The 26,609-nt window shown below is 45.2% G+C and overlaps 1 protein-coding gene across 5 annotated transcripts in view; it reads left to right on the top strand.

The window, feature by feature from the left end:
* Atxn1 (ataxin 1) overlaps nt 1-26,609 on the top strand; it is a 399,758-nt gene that overhangs the window by 82,237 nt on the left and 290,912 nt on the right. The gene's annotated exons all lie outside the window — the stretch shown is intronic.

Here is a 26,609-nt window from a genome sequence, read left to right as displayed (position 1 = left end):
GTCTCTTCACCTAAGAGTGTTTCCTGACACACAGATGCCGGGATTTAGGCTTGGGATAAATCAACCTTTCCCAAGTAAAAACTCCTCCTCCTCCTCTTCCTTCTTCTCTTCCTCCTTTTCCTCTTCTTTCTCTCTCTCTCTCTCTCTCTCTCTCTCTCTCTCTCTCTCTCTCTCTCTCTTTTAAGAAAGAAAAAGATGCTTTTTCTTTGTGTTTTGGGAAGCTGGTCTCATCAGCCTCTTGCTTTTGCTGTCCAGGCTCCCTGTGCCAGCGCAGCCATGAGCCAAGTTCCCGAGGCTTGTCTGACCCAGGTTGGCAACCTCCTAAAAGTAAATGTCATTTCAAGTTCAGCTAAAATATATAACTGAACAAATAAATAACATAAAGTATATGAATAGAAGTAGGAAAATGAGGATTAATAGACCAAAATGGAGCGTTCATGCCATGGAAAATACTTTAGAACACCCCCCTCCAGCAGGCTCTTGCCCAGTTTAACACTTTATACTGGAAGGCTTTGATGTATTCCTGGTGGGCCATCGTTTGCCATTTCCTCACTGGAGGTTCTGACTGACTGAATCCTGCATATTTTCTTTTTTTGTTGTTTTTTTAATTATTATTATTATTTTTTTATTTTAATCACAGGTCATATACTTGTATCTCAGCCATAGCCCCCTCCTTCTTTCCCTCCCAATCCCACCCTCCCTCATCTCCTCCCTGCCCCCTTCCAAGTCCACTGATAGGGGAGGTCCTCCTCCCCTTCCATCTGACCCTAGCTTATCAGGTATCTTCAGGACTGGCTGCAATGTCTTTATCTGCGGCCTAGCGAGGCTGCTCCTCCCTCAGGGTGGGGGGTGGGGGGAAGCTCAATGAGCCAGTCATTGAGTTCATGTCAGAAATAATCCTTGGCAAATTTTCTTAAACAAAAATCTCTTGTATGTGTCATTGTTTTAAACCAGAGGCAGTGTATGAATTAGCTTAAAATTCTAATGAAAGAAATGAAAATAAGTGTTCTCATGTTCCTTTAAAAATTTTTAACTTTGAAAATGTGTGTGTGTGTGTGTAGGCCATGGCATGTTCCTGTGAAGGTCAGAGAACTGCATCGTGGAGTTGGTTCTGTCCATACTCCTTATGTGGATTCCGGGGATTGAACCTAGGTTTGAGTGGCAAATGTTTTTACCAGTTAAGCTGGCCTCCTCCCCCACCCCCATTAATGTTCTTTATTACCTTGGATGGGAAACCCTCAACTATATAATACATACTTTTTCTGATCTTGGAGCTGAAAAACGAGAGTCACTCAATGGAAAAGGGGATTTTTCATGTCAGACCCAGCACGAGCTGAGTTTAGGTGCAGATGTTGGCAGGGATGGGCTGTGCTTGGAAGAGAACAGCTGCTGCTCCAGAAGGCTCGGGGTTTGCCCAGGCGCTGTTAGCCCAGGTTTCAGCCTCCTATGGAGGCTCTTGCAGATGTTGAGGTGCAGGGAAAGGTGACGTCAACATCTGGTCTATGACAGTCACTGGTTGCAAGGGGACCTTTAGTTTTTCAGGTCTCTGCTCCGTTCGGGTTGGACATTCTTTATTTCCTTTTTGTCTATGTAGCCCTGGCTGGCCTGGACTTGGCACCCAGACACAGACATTTCATTCGTTGCTGACAGTCTCCGATGTACGTTTTGCCAGCGCTGGGGCCTCCATGCCAATGCTCTCTGTATGTTCTTGGGAAGTTACAGAGTGACAGTTCCTTCCGTTTGCCAAGCAGGCTTTTCAGAGACTAACGGCCTAATCGGAACTTCAGAACATACAAACAGTTCGACACATACAATTGATTCCCTGAGCCTTTTCTAGTCTGACAATGCTGAGCTAAGGGGAACGAGAAGGAGGTGTGTAGGAGCAGCTTTGATGTATTGAAGCAAGTGTGTTCTACAAGCCCCATGCTCTATTGCTCCTTGATGGAAGTCTGTCTTCCTGTACATGAAGGGGGAGTGCGCAGGGGCTGCCCTACTTAGCTCATGCTCGACCTTCCCTAATGTGCGTGTTACATGTTTTAGGACACCCCCACTCCCCGATTCTTTGTAAGCACTGACAAATGGTTTTGGAGAGGCAGCTCTTCATCACCGCCCTGCACTATGTCATGGCTCTTGTCCCGTGTCCTGGATTCTTGGGAAGGAATTCTAGTAGAGACTGAGCAGTGGAAATGCCTGACTGACTTTGGGCATCGTTGATGGACATGGGTTCTTAATCTCTCATCCATGGCAGCGCTCTTCCTTCTGAACTGTCAGGCTGGGGAGCCAAGAAGTTCAATGTGACAACAGGGAGGAAGCATTCAAAAAAGGATCGAGGAGCTCTCCCTCGCCCCAGTATGGTACCCAGACAAGAGAGGGAAGAACTTGCTCCAAGCCCCTAAGTTCTGCGTCCTTTCCATTCAACCTTTTCTCTTCCACAGTTTTTCATCCTTTATCTAGATCACTGATATAATATTTGTTGTTGAAATCGTTCATTTTCTAGTAGCTACAGCCTCAGGTTCATGATTCCAAAGTTTGCTAAAAACTTTTGACGAGTGGTGGAAGATGGTACCTTCTGAATTCATGAAATGCATTGTTCCTTTGTAAAAAATAAATAACAGCAATAAAGCAAACCCTCCGAGCATGTCTCCTGTCCCCCATTCATGCAGCTCTTGAGCTTTCTGAATGGTTGTAAATCGTCGTGATGAACACTCCTTGCTATTGTATATTTCACTGTTTGTAAGCCGTTGGAACACTGGACAGCAAACAGCTCTCGGGCCTCTTTGACACCTGTCCCTCACTATCTTGATCAACATCTCACCACCAAGCCCTGGTCTGGATAGCCCCAGGGCCTTCTTCCTTGGAAGGAGCTGGTGAGTGAAGAGCATGGTGGAGTTTTTGTCTCGGAGTGGTTCAGAAACCTGGATGTTTGAGCAGAGGAGGCTGGGAGGTACGATGGGTGGGAATTTTATTTCGGAGCCTGGAACATCATGGATGAAAGAAGGGGAGAAAGGAAGAAGAGTAGGAGGTGTTGTGCGGAAGGGAGTTCGCTCAGGAATTCCTGGAAGCAGAGGTTGGAGTAGTTGACCAAGTTGTACCAGTCCTGTGCAGGCAACCACAGCTGCCGTGAGTTCATGAGCGCAGCAGTCCTCGCATGTTTAGAAGACACTGCATCGCTCCTGTCCTCCCCAGCCTCTGGCTTTTATAATAATTCTGCTCTCTCTTCCACAATGGACCCTGAGCCTTAGGGGTGTGATAAGAATGCCCCATTTTCAGCCGAGCACATGCCATAACCACTTATTTGCTGCAGTTAGACCAGTTGTGAATCTTTTCATTAGCTACCACCCACTGCACAAAGAAACTTAGCTATTGAGGTTAGAGAGCTGTACCAATCTATGGGTGTAGACAGGAGTTTTATGTTATGTTTATTTAGCAAAATAATAGAAGGAAGTTCATCCTCAGGTCCTGTGAGCTTTCTGGCCAGATTTTCTGTAGCAGGCATAAGTTTCCTTCCAGGCCTAAGTTTTCCTTCCTTCCTTCCATCTAACATCAGATGGTAGTTGGTCGCTGCCATGACATTTGTGCCACTACTATACCCATAAGGATACCTGCTACATATGCCAGTCCTTATCGTAGTTCATAGGATTCAGAGCTAGGTAAGACGCCCCCGTCCCCAGATGCCTGCAGAGCATCTTCTGGCACTAGAACAGTTAAGCTAGCAGAGAGAAAGCTTTCTAGGCAGTAACAGTTGATTTCTTCAGATCTTGTGAGCAATGTGTGTGGTGGCTTCAATAATAGGCTCTTGCCATCATGTTCTGGTAGGCAACCAGGAGCAATAGTGGTAGCTTGTACTGTTTGGGGGGAATCTCTGGGAGATCTTTGACTACCACTTTGAGGGGAGGTATCCCACACCTGACACTGGCTTTTTATTTGGAAACCTATGACTTCTTGGAAGAGCATAATCCCCTTTATTGGATAACTCCAGTTGAACTATGTATGTGTGTGGCTTATAAAATGATTTCCATATGGATTTTCAAAAGTCCATAGCATCCTTCCTTTCCCAATCCTCTCGTCTACCCATCAATCCCCACTTAAATCTCCCTGCCCATTCCCCTCTTTTCCCCTTCATATCACTTGTTTTCTACTCTCCTCTGATACGATTCTTGTAACTATAACAATGAAAAACTTACTTTTCACTAAAGATTTTTAGAATTGTTTTATGAAAGCTTAATGGCTAGGGGTATAGCTCAGGGTTAAGAGTGGTTGACTAGTTCGCTCCTCAGCATTAGAGTAAACTAATTAAAATAAATGAAAAACAGCTTCCTGTTAGCTAGAGAGTGAAGCCGACCTTGCTGGTTTTGTAGCACGTCACCACGCTTTCCTTATTCCCCTGATCGAAAGCCGGGGCCCTGGCATTTTATCCGAACAAAGGGAGGTCTGAGCATCTGCACATTTGGAGGTCAGTTCCCTTCCAGCTCTCCTCAGTGGGCTGGCAGTCCGCAGGCTTTAGTGTGGGAAAGCTGTTGTATTATATACACAGAATCATGTTTGCAATATTTATGGGAAAACCAAGGGTCTCTCGAAGTGAACTTGGACAACATTTGACTTCTTCAAAACTTTTTCAAAACCTAACTTCTTAGGTGAAAATAGACCCACTGCCTTCCCCTCTCTTCCCTCCCCGTTTCCTTCTTTCTTCCAGTCCCTTTTTTCTCTTCTCTCCCTCCCTCCTCTCCACTTCCTTTCCTTCTCTTCTCCCCTTTCCTGCTTGCTTCTCTTTCCCTCATTTTCTCCCTCTCCCTCTTTCCTACTTCTTTTACTCTCTCCCGTTTTTCTTTCCTCATTTTCTATTCTTCTGCCCTGTTCTTTCACCCGTCCATCTTCCTTTCTTTTCTGGTTCCTCCTTTTCCTTTTGGTAGATTGGTTCTGCATTTTTAATTAGCATATGGAGTAATGAGTTTCCTCCTGGCATGTTCATATGTACTTTTTGACCGCTCCCCCTCTTTGTTCCTCCCCCACTTCCTTTGACCTCCCTGCCCATATCTTTTGACCCGAGTATCCTTTTTTCCATTTTCATGTCCTCTCTATTTTGTTACCCCTACACCCCTGCCTAAAACCATGTTTTCCTCCTCACGGGCCCCTTTCAAGTTTCATAATCTCTGCCCATGTTCATGCCTACATAAAGGCCCATGTATAAATACTAGACACTAGGAAACACCTGCAAGAGAGAATATATATATGGTCCTCATCTCTTTGAGTCTGGGTCACCTCACTTAATATGATATTTCCTAGTTCCGTATATCTCCCTATCACTTATATTTTTCTTTATGGCTGCATAAAATTCCACTGTGCATATGAACTTTTTCTTACCCATTCAGATGCTGATAGACAACCAGGCTGGCTTTCTTTAATTTATGTCAGTTGTTATGAGTAGCACAGCAGCAAATGTGGATTGTGTATCTCCCCCGGGAATAGCTGGTTCTGACTGTGGTGTTAAACATCCGCACTGATTTCCACAGTGGCTGCTCTGGTTTTCATTCCCACCAACACTTGCTAGCGTTTTGAAATTACTCACTTTGAGGCAGGTCTCACTGTGTAGCCCTAGATAGCCTGGAAGTTGTGCTAACTATACAGCTTTCTTTATAAAAATAATTAATCAGAATCCTTCTTTGATCTGTCTGACTGCCTTAGTCTAGGCCCCTGGGTTTTCGGGTTGGGCTGGGAAAGAACACCCGCCGAAAGACAGCCAGGTTCTCTCCGAGCACAGCCCATCCCGCCATCTGCAAGGAAGAAGGAAACGTGTTTGTCGTAAGAGGCAATCTAAGCTAGAGTCACAACAGTTACTGTTGTAGCAGAACACATGGCCTTGGTTGAAAGTGTTTGAGACAAGATCTGCCTAAAAAGATCCTCGGGAGCTGGTTGCCGCTTCTCTATGCTTTGTGTTTGTTTGTAGGTGCGTGTGCACTCAATGTGCCTGTTGGTGTGTGAGAGTGTAGGCAAGTGCGCAGCTTCCTGGAGCCAGCCTCCAGCGTGGGGCTTCACTTCCCACGTTGTTGGAGACTGGGTCTTTCTTGTTGGCTGCCATGTGTTCTGGCCTAGCCAGACAACCAGCCTGTGAGGATTCTCTGTTCTCTGCCTCCCATGGCAGTGAAGGAGTGCAGGGACTGCAGGTGTCCAGCACTGTGGGCGTTCCTGTGGTCGCATTTGCTGCGCTTGTGCTTTGGCCTCTTCTAAGCCGGGCTACACTCTTACTGCATGGCGTTTATGTACTGACTTTCCTTTCACCACCCTGACTGGCACTTTTAGTGACTCCTTTTAGAAAAGGAAACATCCTTCCCTGTTGTTGGAGCTAAGCTGCAAAGGTAAAATGTACCTGAAATTCTTGTTAGAATTTAGGGCACATGATTTTTAGCTGGAGTAACAGATCTCCTTGGGCATATAGCCACTGACAAAAAAATGAAAGAAAAAAAAAGATCTCCTTCCAGTGTATCAGATGCTTTTAAAATAACCAGTTAAAAAAAAAAGTGCAGCAAGTTTAAAGTTGCATGGGACACACAGAAAGCAGGTGTGATGAATGGCAAAACTAGACCGGATTGAGAGGAGTGATAGAAAGTTGTGAACGATTCTCCCTGAGCCCCATCAATCACGGCTCGCTTGCATTACCAGTCATCTGATGAAAAGCAAGTGTGGGTAAATATTTAGTTGCTTCAAAAGAAGTAGAGGCTTGAAAGGACAAATACTCATGAGAAAATTACGCGAAGGACAGCCTTCACCGGACTGCTTCCTCACACGCTCACGTGAGCAAGGTGAGACCCAGGCCACACAGGCAATGGGGATGTGATTTCGTGGTGCAGGAACGATGAGAAAACAAGCATTAGGACCTAAGGATGAACACAGAAAAGAAATGGGCCACGGACTGAAACAGACCTTCCATATTAAATAGCTAATGTGGCTGCCGGCAGGATGGCTCAGGTGGTGAAGGAGTGCTCCTCCAAGCCTGAAGATAGTCCCTGGGAGCCACAAGGCAGAAGGAAAGAGCCTACTCCCCAAAGCTGCCCTCGGAGGGAGTGCCACACACTGAGGCATGCACATAAAGTAGCTGACTAATGATGTATTCACTTTTTTTTTTAATAGCTTGGTCAAGCTTAGTATACCTCCGCCTCTTATCTGGACAGAGGTTTAAGGTGGCACTCATTCTGGAGAGATGGGGGAGCAAACACGAAGTCCCCCTTTCCTGAGCATAGAGAACTGAGCCTGCTTTCCTTCACAGACCTCTCTGCCTGTGAGCTGAGTTCCTGTCTCTTAGTTCCCCAGTGCTGGTCCATACTGTCCTTGATTCCTGTGGCTCAGTTTGTTTATTCCTGTCTCCCTGACTAAGTTTAGAAAGTACTTTTGAGGACCACAGCCTCCTGTTCCTTTTAACATTTCCCGTGGTGCTTTGCTTACTGTGGCCACAGGCACCAGCCATTAGCGCAAAGTACAGAGACACGTATTAAAATGTCATAGATTAACCCGTAGCTTCACATCTAACTTGAAATTTTAGTTTAAAATTACAAGGGGGCTAAGGATGTGAAGTGCTTACCTAGTAGTGTACAAAGCCCTGGGTTTGATTCCCAGCACCACACAAAACAGGCCTCATCTGGAATGTCACCACCCGGGAGGTGGAGCCAGGAGGACCAGAAGAACAGGAGTTCAAGGTTACCCTCCAGGTTGTACTGAGTTTGAGATCAGCCTGGCTAAGTGGGACCCTGTCACAGAAACAAACAACAAACATTCTAAAATGTTAGTGAGTCAAAATAAAGTTTTAAAGTAGGATAAACCTGTGGCTATAAATACCAAATACTGTAAAGAGTACAATATTTGGAGGTGAGAGAAAAATGAACACAGGATAAAATCAGTTATTAACGCTTCTGCAGAACGTCCCTTGTCAGCCAAACGTTCTGGAGCAGAGACCAATTTGGTACTGAGAGGTATACACCCGGAACAACCAATCCTAGCAAAATTCCTCAGTCAACCACAAACGACCAGGAACAATTCGTGAGCTGGTAATCAGATTCATAAACTTTACATTCTTCCCAAAAAGGTTTCCTCTTTCATAGTGCTACCATGGCTTTATTTGTGTTTTATCCCCTAGACAGAAAGTGTAGGGCCGTATTTTGTTCATTTGTGTCTTCTGGGCCTGTGTGGCCCATCGGCCAATAATGAAAGAAAACGCTACACTCTTCAGTTCCTCTAGCAGCTAAAAAGGTGTGCCTTTCACGCAGAAACCAGCTAGGGTCGGGTTTCAGTTGCTGGCGGTGCTGGGTTGTGCAATAAGGCGCTTCTTTGCACACATTATCCTTATGCAAGGAGGTTGCATGCATGGGTCGTGTTCTAATCCAGAAGTGATGGAAATTCAGTCCAGCGAGGAGGGGACTTCACTCTTACAGTTCAGTATGGCCATGTAAGGGGATGTCCTCACTCTTTTCCACCAGCCACCTGCGGGGGCAAGCATGGGTTGCTCACACATGGGTTCGCAATCTTCGCTGGCATGCTCTTTCACTCGCCCGCTCTCCCACGGTCATACCTGTGTGTTAATGTGGCACTCTGGTGCTAACACGGGTAGCCTGGCTGGAAAAGGGCTCACTGAGGTTAACACGCCACGGTGTAACACTTGGGAATCGGGGACTTCTGTGTCCGGGGGACCTGACTAATACTGTATGTTTCTTTTCCCCTATGCTCGCTTACCCCTGTGGCCACCATCCCTCGAAGTCCTTTGCACCCTGACTTAAGTCCAGAAAGTTCCTCCTATCCTTCCTGGAGAAACCCGTTTTTTTTTTTTTTTTTTAATTTAAAGACAATTTTGTTATTGCACTTTATTTATTTAATGGGATTTAATGCGTGTGGGGAGTGGGGGTCAGGGGATAATTTTTGTATGAGTTGCTTCTCTCTGTCCATCATGTGGGTGCTCACGGCAGCCGGCATCTTTATCCACGTGCTTAGCCCTGAGGGCTTTTTTGTTTCCTGTCTCGTTCACCCTCATGCATGAGATAAAGAACGATGAATACCATTCTTTCACTTTAACTGTAAAATACCCGAAGAAATGAAAGGAAGGAGAGTGTGTCATGAGTGCCTTTGATTTGTGACTTTGACCCTTAGTTCTCATGGGCCGTTCTTCTCTGACTTTGTGTCAGTAGAGAAAAACCTCTGAGAAAACGTGGTTATCACCACAGTGTTGAACAGCATGGCCACGGCTGACTGTGGGTTAATCTCCAAAGGGTGAAATACAGTTGCTGTGTTGAAAGGCCATTGGTTATTTCCAGTCACCGAGGATGTGGGCAGACATTCCTGGAAGAACATTCTGCACAGTCACCAATCTTTGTAACTCCCGGCCACTGCCATCGAGACCCTTCTCAGCTCTGGTCAGTGGTAGCTCTCCCCTGGATTCGTCATGTACCTGTGTCATGTACCATGACATCCAGCCTTGGAAACTGTAGTTTCTGCTTAAGAGCTCAGCGAAAAAGAGGAGCTTAATGTTTCCATTACCTTCTTTCCTGCTTTGTCATTTTGAAATTGAAACTGAAAGCTGAGGCAGGATTCAGAACTACTCAAAACAGGCTTTTTTAGCATCTTCAAGGCATTTTCTTGGAGAGAACTCATTGAGGAAATTATCTGTTTCTTTAGCAGTGTCGACTTCCAACTGCAGGACAGCAGCCATTTCCTAGGATCTGATTCCAGGACATCTGTCTGTAACCAGAGCCAGGCTTCCAGCCCATCCCTGCCTCTGGGCCTGCGCTATACCGCATCTTTTGACTGAAGGAGTTTTTGTTAATGACAGCAAGGCAAGCCGTAGTATTAACACTCAGGAAATGTTGGCCTCTGACATCAACCCCCGGCCTGTGTCAGCAGCCTAGATGGTGAGCTGGTTGGGCTGAGGGTCACTGTGGAAAGGCTGTTTCCGTTGCCTGTGGCTGGAAGTAAGCTTAGTGGGGCCTTTAAAAGAAGAAGTCTGTGGTTGAGTTTTTGACTTAAAGCTGTTTTGAAATGCCAAACAGCCTGAATTCTTGGGAAACTCATTTGAATGAGACCAGCTGTAACTTAAGAGTGTATATATGTATCCCTACTGTGAAAAATCTAAAATATCCCCAAATCTGAAGCTTTTTGAGCACCAACCTGCCACAGTAGAAAATCCCATTGAAGCCTGTTTCATCAAGAAAATTGCTTAAAATATTATATAAAATGACATCGAGGCTAGGTGTGCTGCAATTTACGTATGAAGCACAAATGAATTTTGCTTTTATACTCAGTTCTTGTCCACCAAATATACAATTTATTTATATGCAAGTATTTTTAGATCTTAAGAACTCTTAAGCCTGGACCACTTGTACTTCCAAGCATTTCATGTTCAAGATGGCCATTACGTATATGCTGAAGCCTTCATTCGCCGATGAGAGACCATCAGCGAAGAGCTGGCACATGTCTTAGATCCATGGATCTCAAGGAAGACATATAGAGGCATTTTTGATAGTCAGCATTGGGTAGAGGGGTATGGACGCTGGCCCCAAATAGAGGCCAGAGTTACTGCTGAACACCTGCCAGTGCAGAGAATAGTCCTCCACCACCAAATTAACTGGCCTTAAATGCCACCAAGTCTGGAGTTAAGAACCCTCTTTTCAACCTTCTCCCTCTTCTCATTTTCAAAACAGTAACCAGTTTGGGGGACTAAGAGAGTGGAGAAGAGTAGTATTGCTTGAAAAGTAAATACATGGGCCATGTTTTATTTTACTTTGCTCTGATTGAAATTATACCCTGGTTCTTCTGTCCTGGTGTAAGAACTTGTATAACTTGTCTACGTTTTTACAGCACCCCACTTGAGATTTTTAAAGAGAACCTGGACTTTTAAATCATTGGAACATTTGAAAAGACTATGGGGACTTTCAAAAGTTGCACTGTGTTCTATGTTATGATACTGACATGCGATCTTGCTCTAACACCTTTAGAGCAAGAACTCGGGGACCATAGACAAACACCATTTGCTCTCTTGGGGACAAACAATAAAGGAAAAGTTACGGCTGAAGAGCCATCTGTTTGAGTGTCAAGTCGACAAAGGGCAAACTTAAGATGGCTGAATTTTATCCTCAACTTGATACACCTAAGAACAGAGAATCTTGATTAAGACATTTCCTCCATCGGATTTTCATACCCGTGGAGACATTTTTCATAATCTTAATTGTCAGTTGATGCAGACGGGCCCAGACCACTGTGGGTGGTGCCACTCATGGGCAGGGAATCCTGAATTATGTGAGGAAGATGGCTGAGCACAAGCAAGAAGAAGCAAGACAGTAAAACGCTGTTTGTGTAAATGGTGTGAGTGTGGGCTGCTGGACCACGGCCCGTGTGTTAGAGCTGACTCATGTGTTTCTGTTCCTCAAAGCCCCCTGTATCAGTTTTCTTTTGCTGCTGTAACAGTGTCTCATAACCTCGTGGCATCAAATGGCAGTGTCTTGACTGAAGGCTCTGTAGATCACAAAGCTGAGGTGGGGCTGAGTGTATGCAGTCAGAGGGGCTGGGTTGATAGCAGGGCTCCCAGGAAAGAAGTCGTAGCCGGTTGGAGTTCCATGTGTACTCGTAGCTGTGCACCATCGTACTCCATCTTCCAGGCCAGCAGTTCCGTGAACCTGTCTCCTTTAGTTTCTTCCCCCTCACACTTCCTTTTTCTCCGTTCTCCACTTTCAAACCTTTGTGATGGCTCTAGTCCCACCTGTGTAGTGGACAATACCCTTCTTCATGATCAACAATGCAAGACCGGTGCCAGGGAAGGCGTTTATCTCTTCTAGAGATTTGGGGTGTGAACATCTTTTCTGGAAGGGTCGTTATTATTCTGCCTATCCTAGTCCATAAGGTATGCAGCCTTTGCCTAGCGCTACTTTTCACTAACTTGAGAAAAAATGTTTAAAATGTGTGTGTGTATAACCTAAATGGTTTTGCCAAAGGGGTTGCGACCCACAGATTGAGAACCGCTGCACTAGACAATGGCCTCCAACCCCTGGACAGACAGTTTAATCCTCACTTGGGGGTGAGGAAGTGGCTTGCTGAAATGTCAGATTCCTGAGCCCCAAAAGCCACATTAAGTAGGTCAAGGGTGGGGCCAGTTTTGGGGACTGATAGGTCAAAGGCTTAGACTTTGGATGTTGAACGCAAATTACCAGTGAGTTTTCTCTCTAGCCCTAGGACTTGATGTCATGAGTGTATGAAGGTCTTGGTAGAACACTCAAGATATATTGCTGTAGAAATGTGAACATATGTTATTTTAAAAAGTTATTTACTTCTGCATGTATGCGTGCATGCCTATGTATGTGGGGTTGGGACATGGATACACCACAGGATGCACAGAGGTCAGAGGACATCATGTTGGGAGCTGGTTTTCTCTTTCTGCCGTGTGGGGATCAAGCTTAGGTTTCATACTTGGCACTTGATGCCTTTACTTGCTAAACCATAAAGCAGAACTGCATTTCAGTAGCTTAAAATGAAACTTCTGTGCAATGCTGACATCAGTCCAAATAAAGCTACACTGCTCTTCTTGACATTGTCTCTGACCTCTGTAAGATCTGAGTCTTGTACATGCAAGGTCCTGTCCTGCGAAGGCAGGTTCACATTTAAAATCTAATGGTTTTGACTCCTTATGTTTATAACAGTGTCATCTCTCTGTGATTAACTCTTGTTGATACAAAGGGGACATTTTCCTTCCTGATGTTCATTAATAACTAAAGACCTGTGGGCGAGTTAATAGACTCTCTGGGTCTCTTTTCAGTCAATCATAATCAGGCTATCATCACAGGCTTAACACCTATGAGCATTGCCGTACAGAATAACTGCTCAATAAATATTAATTTATTAACATTTACTTAATTTATTTATAAACATTTATTTATTTATAAACATTTATATATTTATATAAACATTTGTTAAACAAATGGATTCGTTTCGTTTTGGAGATAGACAGAGCTTGGAATTCCCCTCCCTGTGGATCTCAGGGCCGATTTTCTTCACAGGGTCATCTCATCTGGCCTGCATAGCCCATTTTCCCCTGCACTTTTCCACAGCCCCTCTGTATTTCTCATTCTCTGAATTGTAGAGAAATCGCGTCATCCCGTGTGGGCTTTCTGGATGGAGTGCAGACTTCCTGAGGGCCTCGCTCCTAGCACACCCTCTTCCTGCAGACAGGTAGCTGGTGGAATTTCTCTCCCAGGCTCCGTGTGTCGGTGAAGTGACTGCAGTGGTCACCAACTTAGAAACTCACACGTGCCGTGTCTCACTTCCTTGGAGATGGGTAAAACTTCACCAGGGCGTTTGTGACAGCTCACTGGTGAAGAAGAGCTCTTGACTACGCTTTCGTGAGTCATCATGATGTCATTCCCCTCAAGAGTCGGCGACAGTACGTTCACTCTAATGAGGACAGTTGGGGAGGGAGATGATGCGTTCCACTGGAACTTTGGCGCAAAGTGGGAAGTGGAGATGCTGGCGTGCGGCCCTGGTGAGCCGCGACAGTTAGGCATTGCTTGATCAAATTCATATTCATATCTCGTCGGTTCACAGTGAGCCAAAGACTAAAAATAACATTTGTTTCTGTTTTCATAACTGCCTAAAAAAAAATTATCCCGAGTCGTTTTATTTTCTTCAGCTTGACTTTTAATCCTGTCTTGACTATGCGGCCTTTGAAGCAGTCCCGAAATACATCCCAGCGACTTGGCAATGCTGAGTGGGACGTTTTTCTTTTAGGATTTGGGACTGAACCCACCTCTCCTGAGGTGATCATTTCCACAGCATGGCGCTGTCCCTGTGTCATCTCCTGTCTCAGTTTGAGGTGTACAATTGTTCGTATTCTATCAGCAGGGACGCTTTCCAGGACTGCCAGTGGAAGCCCGAGAAGACAGCAGAGGGTACCAAGTCAAACATAGCCTGATTTTTCATCCACATTATCTGTCCGATGAAATTTAATTTAGAAGCCAGGCACTGGAAGGCATTAGCAACAGTAGCTACTGGTAACGTAGATCAACTATAATAAAATCCTTCGAAGATGTTATGTGACTCACTCTCCAGGGTCTCTTATTATTCTGTGGATCTGAGCAACCTCAGTATAGGGTTTCACTATGAGGCTGAGAAGTTTTCCTGCTCGCCACTTTACTCTCTTCCCTTTGGCCCAACCCAATCGCCAGCAGCACTGCTGTTATGCTCTGTGCAGAGTGGGACAGCACGACATTTAATTACAGCCCTCAGAATGGTGTACAAATTGAAACTTAAGAATGGCTGATTTCTGTAGTTTTTCTACCCATACTCATGGATCAGGGCTGACCTCGGGTCAGTGGAACCATGGGATCCATGGGAAAAGGACACTGTTACACAGGGGCCAGACCTTTCTAGGGTCAGGTTTGGTGGCATTGTGGAGAATTGACTGAGGACTATATGAGTTGTCAGACTTCTATAAAGAAAGGCACAATGGCACTGGAGAGGCAAGAAGAGGAAAAATATTGAGATGGTAAAAACCAAGAAACAGAATTGACAGGGTTTTGTACCCGCTCACTTGGGAGACTAGGGAAAAGGCAGATGGAGTGATTCTGGAGTGTCCAGGTCGCATCCTTCAGTGAGGTGATGGTGTAAGGACCTATCTTATAAGCCTGACTGGGCCCATAGAATCTGTGCTACCATGTCCCCTCTTACCAGCTGCTATTGCTCTGATGGTGACCCTACAGCTTGGCCCTTTTTGGTGAGGCACCACTGCCAAGAACCCATCCTAAGTTGGTCTGGGATTGTCTGGAGTGCCTCAGGATTTCATACACTGGTATGAAATCAGGCAGCAAAAGGACAGAGTTAGTATCGCCCTGTCCCGCCGTGGATACTGTGAGTGGCAGCTTAATATGGCTCTCTCAGCTATGATTGCTCATTTGGAATTTTGAGAGCAATGGGAAGAATTTGGTGTTCACCAAATCAGCACACCATCCCTCTTCTGTTTAGGGATAAAGGCTGGTCAAAAAAGTCTTTTGTGAGAAGGTCCACCGAAATGGAAACAGAACGAAAGGGGCCTTGCACACTATAATTACCTAAATGTTGCCACAAGTAAATATTTGAAATAGACTAAAATGGCTCTGTCAGGAAATGGGACCAAGAGGTCGGCTATGCCACGCCCTGCCCCCACCTTTTTGGTGGTTGAGCATCGAGAGTGATTCATGCAAAGAAGCATGAAAGTGGGAAGTTGGGGCTCAGAAGACAGCAAGCATTGTGTGCAGCTCTGTCACCTGGGTGATGGAGCTTCCCAGCGGGGAGACACCAGTCAGGTAGGAAAGTTTATCAGTCACAAGCTGGGGCCCCCTCACTGCACCTTCCCTAACTTAATGGCCACGTAGACAGCTGCTGTATTCAGTAGTCTGCTCTTGGCCAATTTTCTATTGCAAGTTCACAAGCCTTCAGCTTACTTGCTCAGTCTAAGAGCAAAGGAGGTGTTTGGAGGAAAAAACAGAAATGCCTGTTGAATGTGAAATACCCCGGAAGGACTGTTATCAATAAATGCACAGCATGCCCGTTAAGAGAGCATAGCACGCTTTTCAAAGAAAAATTGGGAAGCCAAGAAAAGAGGGCAGGTCCTGGCTCTGTATCTTATATGCTGTGGTCCAAATGGTAACATTCATTAAAGAGATCCATGCTTGCTGGTGGCAGTCCTGTAGGAAGCAGAGATGGATACAGAGCTTTTGAACAACCGAGGGACTGCTGGTGATGGGGGGGGGGTGGCATTAAGGATGGCTGAGTATTTAGAATGGGCAAGATATAAGCAGTAGGTTGCTGGATACAACCCAGGTTCGGGTTCTTTTTGCCAAACATTAATGCACTGCCCTACTTTTCGCTAACGTTAGCTCACATTAGGAAAGAACTAATTCTCCTTCTGAGAATGTTCCAGAAATGCTGGCATGGACCATCTCACAGAATACTGCTGGCTGCACTGTAGAGAATGCTAGTCTCCTTAGTAATATCTAAAACGCTTGGAAGAACTACATCGCTAATCTGTTTAATCTTAGGACCGAAGGGAAAGAAGTTTCAAAAAAAAATCCACATTTAAAAAAAAGCATGTGTCCTTGTCCCACCCCACCCCACCCCCACTTCTTCCTCCCCTGTTCCCCCTCTACTTTGTCCTTCCCTCGTGTCTCCTATATTCTGGCTCCTCTTCCTCGGACCTCTCCCCAACCTTTTCTTCTGGCTCTCCCTCCTCTTCCCTGAACGTATCTCACACGTCCAGCACATACTTAGGTGTATTCTCTCCCACCGTGACTGTGTTTTCAGTCATCAGCCAATTAGAGAAAAATGGGGGCAAGCTCGTTTTTGTGTGCTCAGCACTGGAACAAACCGAGTCACCAGAAATCGTAAGGATGCTGGTTATCTACCGATAGTTTTGAGAGACAAGCCCACAGGATGGAGGTCATGTGACACCTAGACAGAGGGCATGCAGGCGAGGCCACATTGCCAGGGTCCCCACTAGAAACACCTCAGAGGAAAGGGAGAGATGGTGCAGATTTGGATAGAAAACATCTGGATAAGAGTTAAGGTTCCGTGTTAGAAAGGCGCCTGAGGTGAGAGAAGTGAAAGGCAGGTGTAGGGGCCAAGAGACCTGACGAATAATGCTGAGCTAACTGACCTGAGGGAGCAGAGGGTGTAGAAAGCACTGGCAACAGTGCCTTCCAGGTGACTGACATTTTCCATGACCTTGTTTCATAAACGTGCTGTCAGAGGAGAGACAGGGATGCGGGCAGCGAAGGCACGCTGGATTGCATTTATATAACATCCTTATCAGTGTTCTGTCCTCCTGACCTTTGAGTAATCAAAAGGTTGAGCTTCACCACATCCAGGAAATGTGGCTCTTGAGTGAGACTGGGGGATGGCTCAGTGGGTAACGTACAGTGTGTGTACCAGAGTTCCAATTTCCAGAATCCCAGAATGCATCGTGGGTTGCCTGTAATTCCAGTGCGTAGAAGGCACAGATGGGACTCCTAATTACTCTTATTGACAAGCCCTGGATTCGATTGAGAGACCCTGCCTTAAAGAACAAGGTAGAAAGCGTTCGAGGAAGACTCAGTACCAACCTCCAGCTTCTGTACACACACACACACACACACACACACCTACACCTACACCCACACCCACATCCACATCACTGCACTTTCTCAGTGTGCTCATACACATCCACCTATGCCACATGCACAAACATGGGCAGAAAGGGCTTTCCAAGCATTTCAAAACCCCATTTCAATTTCTAATGCATTGCTGCTAAATATAATCTGCCTAATCAAAAGTCTTTTGAGGTCTTTGGCAAACTTGAGGAGTATAGAGAGGACTCAAGAGCTAGAGCACAGAGAGCTAAGTGCCTGCTCTGCATTCATAGGCCCCCAAGCTTTATGGTAGTATGTTGTATGTGTGTGTGTGTGTGAGAGAGAGAGAGAGAGAGAGAGAGAGAGAGGGAGAGAGAGAGAGAAGTTAGCACGATTGGACTAGATTTAATAAGTGATGACTATTTTGAGGACTACTGGCCTGCGCCGCTACTTGTTTTGTTTTATATTGAGACAGCCTAGCGCTTCCTGTGCAGCGAGGATGATCTTGGAAGCTCACCCTCCTGCCTCTGCCTCCCTAGTCCTAGAATGTCAGGCACAGGCCACCAGGCCCGCTTGGTTTGTGCAGCGCTGTGATGTGCATGCTGGGTGCTTTATCAGCTGAGCTACGCATCTAACCCAGACTATTGCTCAGTAATCTGATCTCAAAGCACCTAGCAAGTGTGATGTTGGAATTTATGGGCAACACCTACCTCACAGGTGTTCCCTGAATGGATCCCAGCCTCTTAAATCCCTCTCGTTCCTGGCATAACAGGCTTCCCTAATGTAATATAACCTCCCAACTGAACACTCTGGCTCATAAATGGTGCATTGCTTCTCCCTGTTTTTAAAAAATAAGAAACAATATTTATCAGGCACTTTCCCTTAAATCCATACTTTATTTACAGGAAGGCTTATGCAAGCTTACCAGCTTGATTGACTGTCTTAAAAAATAAAATAAAATCCAACCCTTATCCTCCATCATATTATCCTGCCTGGCTGTTACTCTCCGAAGCTGTTTCTACTTATGTTTCCAAACTCATATGTTTTTCTAACTCTGTTTTAGACATTTTTGTGTGTTAATTAGTAGCATCTGTTCCTTATGTCATAAGACAACGTGCTTTCCTCCTTATACAAAGTGTCCAAATTGCAGGTTAAGTGGTAGCAGCCTTGCTGCCTGAGCTAGTGCTACTGTTGGTTATTTTTAACTGGCAACAGTGTACCTTCAGTGAGGCGTCGGGGACTTGGGAAAGCTTAGCCGCTTTTGGTTACAGAGAGAATTATAAATGGCAGTGGGTTTCATTGCACTTTTTTTTTCTTCATTCTTTTTATTTTATTTTATTTTTCTAATTCTGGTTTCTCCTGACTGTGGGTGGGTGTAACCCCAACATGAAAAATGTGAACCTGTTCCTAGGTGTCTGCAGGGATGGGTCCCAGCACCACTGAAATACCAAAACCCCCACAGCCTGAGACCTATAAATAAAATAGCACCGTGTTTGCATAAACCCACACAGTTCCCGTCCTGGGCTTCCCAGCATCTTGAGATTGCTCATACTGCCTAACATAGGGTGAATGCTCTGGTATCTGTTGTGCTGTATTGCTTAGGGATAGTGGCAGGAAAAAAAAATCTGTAAATATTCAGTATAGAGTGTTTTTCTTTCAGGATTTTGTGTGTGTGTGTGTGTGTGCCTAGGTTTTTACTTGGGTGCCAGGCAGGGACCTTGGTCCTTATTCTTATATGCGGAGTGGGGAGCCACACTTTTTTCTAGCTGATCTATCCCCACAGCTTCTGCCTGTTTTTGATTCTCTCTTGGCTGAACCTATGGTTCAGATCCTGCACTGATTTCTGCTAGTGTGGATTGAAAGGATGCTGCTAGTTGTTTTGTGATGGACTTTACCCTGCTGACAATAAGAACCACACTCCTTTAAACCAGAAATGCTTTCCTTCTGACATAATACCACTCTGGATTTGAATGGAGGCAGAAGTCAGAGATAATTCCTCTCCCTTTCGTATTTCATATGTCTATGTCAGGAACAATGGGGATGTCTTAATTTGTTTCGGTAACTAGAGGGACAATAGGTTTTGCATTTTGTAGACTCCAAAGGCTTTGAAAACAACTTGGTCTCCATCCTGTCTACTGAAACCATGTTGTCCAAATCCTCCATAGCTCTCTGTTGCCAACTGAAGGTTGTTTTCCCCTCATTATCCTGAAAAGCCCAAACAAATCATGGCAGCCCTTTCCCTTGGTATTTGTTCTTTTTCTCACCACCGAGTGCAGTAGCCCCACCACCACCACAGTTTTGCCCTCTGCAATTTCCATTACTCCCAGTCAACAGAGATCCACAAAACAAAACAAAACAAAACAAAACAAAACAAAACAAAAACATTATATGGAAAATCCCAGAAGTAAATAATTCAAAGATTCAAACAGTTACTCCAGCCTACTGTTCTATTGCATCATTAGTTATTGCTACTTTCTTACTGCACCTAATTCATAAATTCAAATTGTCGTTCTGTGCTGGCTAGTTAATTGTCCACTTGACAGGAGCTAGAATTACCTGGGGGATGGGCTTCTGAAGCTGCTGTGGAGGGATCATCTTGATTATGTCAATAGATACGGGAAGGCCAGTCTTAATTATGGGAAGGACCATTCCCCGGACAGGGGACCCAGGACTGTCATAGTGAAGAGAGACGTCTAAGCTGCAGCACGTAGTCTTTGCTTTCTTCCTCTGGATGTGGATATGATGGGACTGTCTGTTTTGAGCTTCTGATGTCTGGCCTTCCCCAAGATGGTGGACTGTTCCCTGAACCATGAGCTGAGCAAGCCCTTTTTCTCATTAAATCGTCTTGGTCATAGTAGCTAAACAGGTTGAAAAAACATAACACATGGGAACTTACGCATAAGAAGAACTGTTTATAAGTGTTGGCACCATGTACAGTTTCAGGCAGCTAATGGGGGGGTGTCTTAGAATGGGGCCTTTTCAGTTAAATGGGAGTGTGTGGGTGTATCCATGTGCATACAGATGTGTGTGTGTGTGTGTGTGTGTGTGTGTGTGTGTACATGTATGCACATGCATGTAGAGACTACAGAAAAACCTTAGCTGTCTTTCCTTGGTGCATTTGCACAGTTTTGGTTTGCTGGTTTTGAGACACTGGGCTTTTCACTGGCCTGGCACTTGCCAAGTAAGCTAGACCATGAGGTACTGGGTGGTAGGGATCTTCCTGCCTTCCTCCCCAGTGCTGGAATTACAAGTACATTACTATACCTGTTTTTCCTTGGTTTGGTTGGTTGGTTTGGTTTGTTGTTGTTTTAATAGATTCTGGGAACTGGATTGAACTCAGGCCTTCCTACTTTGAAAGTCAGGAACTTACAGACCCGGCCAAATCCAAGCTCCACCACCCTAATGTAAAGAACAGCTTTCACAAGCCAAGGAGGAGATTTTTGCCTGTAGGAACACGTAGCTGAGCCTTTGCAAACTGTTCCATATGCAAACAGATAAAAGCAGTGGAGACCGGTGGGCCAGGTTAAGCATTTTCTTCAACAGCGAGACATTTCCCCTTCATCTTCTTTTGCACAGACTGTATACTTTGTTTAGGGATGTCTCAGAAGAAACGTGCAAGCCAGGGCAAGACTGATGGAGGTAGGAGTGACTGGCTCATCATCCCGTGTGCTAAGGGTGAGTTAGGAGCATGTTAGGTAGCGGAAAGTCAAGACGGTCAAGCGTTTGTATCCTAGGTAATAGATAAGATTATCTTCCGCCTGTGGGCTAGACCCTGGGTCCAAGGGTTCCGAAACCTTTTGAAACCGTGTCACCAGCTGGCGAGTCCATTTCAGACCCACACCATAGCAACCCTTCTTGGAGATGACACCGCATGCCTTTTGCCTCAGTCTACTTCAGAAGCAAGTCACTAACTCTAGTCCACACTAAGAGGGAGAATGTCCCCAGTGGAGACCCCTGGGATGCTGCCTGTGAAGCACCCCGTGCCCATGAATTCCGGAGATGACTATCCGCCAGTCTTTCTCACCTCCTGCAGGCTTTCCCACCTTGTTTACAGGCGGCTCTGTTCTCGGACGTGATTAGATCAGGAGCTAAGAAGAGGCTTTGCCTCTTCCTCTCACACGGCTTGCCAACCTGACTCTGTGAATGAATGCAGAACCCCCACCAGCTCTAGGCTCAGGATCCTGCACGTGCTATGTAAGTGCTCTCACTGAGCTGCGCCTCCAGCCCACTTCACCCCTCTTTAGACAGGCTCTCACTAAGAAACCCTAGCTTCCCACGTAGTTGGTGTTCTAGGTCTGCGCCCCCAGACCTGCCTCGCACGTGGCTCCGTGTTCAGCCTTGTGCTGTGACTGTCCTTCCCATAAGCCACTGGGAAGCAGAAGGCAAGGCCTCATACCACACTGTTCACTGTCTCTACTCCTTTCTTTAAAGTAAAAGTCAATGTCTTTACAGTAGCCTATGAGGGCTTTTATGCTCATAAAGTTATTTCTGTGTTTTTAAAATTCATGACATATGTGTTTAAATAAGAAATATCACACGTGTGCACTTCTGTGGTAGCACGTGTGCATGTTTATTGGTTCATCTAGAATTCAGTTATTTTTTTTTACTTAAATATTTATTTTTATTTTTGGTGGGGGTGTTTGTGTGAATGTATGCCCTGTGTGTGGGTCCCAGAGGAGGCCAGAAGAGAACATCCAATCCCCCAGAACTAGAGTTAACAGACAGTTGTAAGCCATGCAACATGGGAGCCGGGACTCAAACTCAGTCCTTTCCAACAGCGGGAGGAAATCTTCACTGCTGAGCCACCTCTCGACCCTCTTGCTCTATTTTTCTGACATGCAGTATCATTATATAGCCCATACTGGCCTTTTCCTTTTTGTCCTCTTGTCTCAGTTTCCCAAATGCTAGGATTATGGACCTGTGCCAGCATACCAGCTTTAGAGTTTGTTTTCTATTCTGAATATAATAACGTTTTTTGCTCTCTCCAAATGAAGAGCTACCTCTTCCCCACTGAGGAGAGATAGCACCACGGATCTATTAGTTTCCTCCTGTGTGGTCCATGTCTAATTGTTGCATCATAAAGATATGCCTAATATCTCCAACAGGTCACAAAAGATACAGTTATATTTGTAGAGATTGTGCTGGCATTAGAATATTCAAATATATGCAAAACAACTTGAATTATAAATCACAGTTAATTTCAGGAACTTTTATTGGATACATTAGGAAGGAATTCTGCCTAGGAGGCAGGACTTTAGTGGCAAACTCTATCCAGCTAGACCAAGGTCGGCAAATAGGTTTCACAGTGGCAAGGTTTTTGTGTTTGGCTTATATTGACATAGCATCCCTTGGTCATGACCCTCCAGAAAAGCATCCCCAAAATGCCTATGAAATCTGAACATGTTCTAGAGATTCCTTTCCGTACTCGGCTTCTATCACATATGCAAGCATGCCTACTGATGTCGCTTCTCCTCCCATCCCCAGCCTCCAACCTCGGGACTCTGACATGTTTGCGTTTTGTTCTGTTTTGTACAGTTGTTGTTTTTTTCTTTGTTTTCTTGAAAGAGTCTCATGCAACACAGACCGGCTTCAAAATCCCTTTGAAGTCAAAGAGCCCCTTGAACTTCTGCTCCGCCTCCCTCTGCCTTCTGAGTGCTGGGGTGACAGGCATGTGCCACTGTACCCCGTTTAAGCAGTGCTGAGGAGAAACCCAGGGCTTGGTGAATGCTGGGCAAGCAGTGAACTAACGAGGCTCCCTGCCCAGCCCCTCTATTTGTATTTACAGTGACAGCAGACAGAAGACAAGAGCAGGTTGTCAGTGAGGTTAAACTCAAGGCCTGTTTATCGGTTGGCGGTGGTACTGCTGAGGAGTGTGATGGAGAAAGGAAACAGATTGGATTTCCTTTGTCTTAGAGTTGGGGGCGTGGCTACACAGCAGAGTACTCGCTAGCATGCGGAGAGCCTGGGCAGTATGAAACGATACTTTTCTTGGCCGTGCAGTGCTGAGAATGTACCAGCATGCACTCTGTCACTGGGCAACCCCTCAGCCCCAACTTAGGAAAGTTTTGCTTAAAAGGAGTTTCGGAAGGTTTTGTTTGTTGTGTTTATTTATTTACTTACTTGCTTGTTTGTTCTAGATAAAGTCTTACTCTACAGTCCTCACTGACTTGCTGCTCACTATGTAGCTCAGGTAGAACTAAGTAGAACTCAGAGCAGTCCTCCTGCCTCAGCCTTCCTTTTTGTTTTCTAGGACTGTAACTATGTACTACTTTGCCTAGCTCCTGGCTTTCTTTTTCTGCCTATCCCAGTGTATGTAACTGAGGATTGTCTGGGAATCACAAAAATGAATCATTTTTAACTTCATGCCCGGTGGGATGGAGAAAAATGGAGATTTGTCTTCTTGGATGAGTTCTCTCTCTCTCTCTCTCTCTCTCTCTGCAGATAGCATGAGCACTGCTTCTCCAGTCTCCAGATGTGTAGCTTTGGCAGCCAGTGAAGGTCCCCTTCCACTACCCCAATCCACAACCCCTCCCCCAACACAAAGAGATTTTGTTCATAGACAGGAATGTAATCCGGAAATGAATTTCTTTGCTAAGGACAAAAGCAAATCTGAAAATTAAGTCCTGTGCATTAATAGAAAGGTTCGGCTACTGGTGAGCTTTTTTGGTTTAAAGCCACTTTCTATTACATTAAATGATTTTAATATCCTTTAAAAGTGGAAGAGTGAGGGTGGTGCTGCCTGCCTATAATCCCAGCCCTCAGGAGACACGCTGGGCTACATGAGGAGATCCGGGCCAGCCTGGGCTATAAGGCAAGATTGTGTATCAAAATAAGACAGAGTAAAACTGAAAAAAGCAAACGAGTTGGTTAGCATAAACAGTTCACCCTAGAGTCTAGTCAGAGCCCTGACTCACTTCCTTTGTGACTTTAAGGTGTATGTGGCCCTCGCCGAGGCAGGTGGCAGATTCACTGTACAAGTTAAATGAAGTGGCGGAGAGCCTGCCCAATTCTAAAAGACCCAACAAAGTTGGTAGCAGTGAGGAGAAAAGCAGGGAGCTATTTTTAGTTTCAAGAAAAAAAAAAAGTTTGATGACCAAGAGTAACTTGTTGTGAGCCTAAGGTCCTCCTCCTTTCCCCTTCGTATTCTGTCTTTCCCAAGACAGTTTTTCTGAGAACTTGCAGGCTTATCTTGATTTGTGTCACTGTCACTATTCTACGACCTACCGGGGGCAGGAAGTAAGTTAAAGTTTATGAAAACTGCTCAGAAACAGTATGGCAGCCTTTTAACCCCACTTTTGGGGTGGGGGTAAATCCATATCATCTAGAAAAAGAAAAGGGGGCATTTCTGTTTCCTGTCAGATGTACTTTCAGACTGCGCATTCATTGCACAGCACTGACCCTGATTCACTTGACTGAACATTAACCAAGAACCCCACTCTCTGCTTCTCAGCAGTTGGAATTGTCTGCATGAATTTAACCACACCCCCTGAAAGTCCTTTAGAAAATTCTGACTGTTCCATAAAGCAATAGCCTGCCAAGTCTTTCAAAGGTTCAGTTATGGGACTGGGGGCAGAGCTCAGTTGTGAAGGGTTTGTTCAGTATTCAAGATAGCCTGGGCAGCTGGGCGGTGGTGGCGCACATCTTTAATGCAAGCACTTGGTAGGCAGAGGCAGGTGGATCTCTGTGAGTTCAAAGCCAGCCTAGTCTACAGAGTGATTCCAGGACAGGCAGGGCTATACATAGAGAAACCCTGTCTTGAAAAACAACAACAACAACAAACAAAACAAACCATCAAGATAGTCTGGGTTTGATCCTTAGTACAGCATATATTGAGCAAGGTCATGCACACTTTTAATCCCAGCACTAGGGATGTGGAGGGACAAGGATCAGAAGTTCGAGGTCATCCTCTGCTACACAGTAAGCTCTAGGAATACTTGAGGCCCTGTCTCAAGAAAACAAACAAAGAGTATTAGTTATGCCCCTGACCTAGGGATACAAGGAAGGTTAAGTGTGTCATGGGACCACAGCTTTGTTGATCATCCCGGGGCCTTCCGAGATTCATAGAGCTTAGAATCACATGCTGTAACCTGGCATCGCCTCAGCTTCCTTATATTCTAAAAAGGGAACTGGTAATGCAAAACAGGTCTGTTTCATTATAGCCAACTGTTGGGGTAGGGGAGGATCTAATCTCATCCATATGGTGCCTGTGGAGAACCATGACACAAAGGTCAAAATGTGGGAGCTGAAACAGGTTAAGGGGTCCTCTCGTGTGATGGCTGGGGACCTGGCCCCAGATTGCCTCTGTGATGTCTTAGCGACCTTTTTTTTTTCTTTATTCAAATTCCAAAGAAAGTAAGTCATTGCAATTCTTTTTTTTTTTTTTTTCTTTTTCTTTTTGTTGTCACTGTTGTTTTGAGGTAGACTCCTGTACTCTGGTTATGTGGTGCTGGCCAACCTCAGCTTGCAATGTAGACTACAGCAGCCTTGAATTTGTGGTGATGTTTTGACTTTAAGGACTGCAGCCATGCACCACCATGCTTGGTCTTTATGTCTTTTCCTCTGGAGGCCAACTTCAGTTCTGATGCCTGTCTATATGCTGGCTGACCACGCTAGCTGTATAAAGGGGGGGAGCAGTCAGATAGCAGAAGGGAGGGGCAGTCCATTTCCCCCAACACCCAGGATTACGGACACGGTTTGATGCAGCCACCATGCTCTACACTAGGTAACACCCCTCGTGCTGGCTTTGAGAACAGCTACTGCAAAGCCTTTGATGTTGGCCCTCACACTCTCAAGTGGCCACTGCCAAAAATCAGAACAGTTCGAGTTTAACCATGCTTTGAGGGAAACTGGAACCAAAGCGGGCACACGAGACCTTTAAATACAGCTCGTACAGGAAAAGAACTTTCTAGAATGGCTGCCTAGTGTAGGCCTCATCAGCTGTTCCAAGTCAGGGCGGAGAGGCATGAGTACCTTTACTGTTCATTTCATACCCACTCCGTACAGTAACTGGCACTTTCCCCCCTGTGAGGAGACAGGGTTTATCAGGTTTATCAAGAGGCAGGTGGGGAAAACCCATCATACCCATTTGTAGTGCAAAATGGAAATTTCCTTTCTCTTGCATGCTATCATTTTTTTTTTGTTATATCCTAAAATCTCTATATTAAAAATATTTGCTCAACAACCAGATGAATGTTCATGCAAGCATGAGTGAGCTTGAAACAAATGGTTTGGGGTAAGTCATCCCCTTGGTGCTGGCATTTACATGTGTTTAATTACATGTGGCAGTATTTTTATTTGATGTGTGGGAATAGTTTGCTGAATAACGTACATCCCCATAGCTCAAGCAGTAAGACATTCTTGGAAATTATTTTTTGTGTGTGTGACAAAGAGCCAAGAAAGCAGCCAGAATCATTTAGTATGTTCATTTCTAAATGTTTCAGGATAGTAGGACCTCAGGGGAAGGTGTTTTTAAACACAGAAGCTCGCGGTGTAGGGCAAGCTGGCCTT

This window comes from Meriones unguiculatus, chromosome 19 (genome assembly GCF_030254825.1).
Source record: "Meriones unguiculatus strain TT.TT164.6M chromosome 19, Bangor_MerUng_6.1, whole genome shotgun sequence".
NCBI lineage: Eukaryota > Metazoa > Chordata > Mammalia > Rodentia > Muridae > Meriones > Meriones unguiculatus.
The sequence above is the reverse complement of the archived record's forward strand: the minus strand, read 5'-3'. Positions and strand labels throughout refer to the sequence as shown.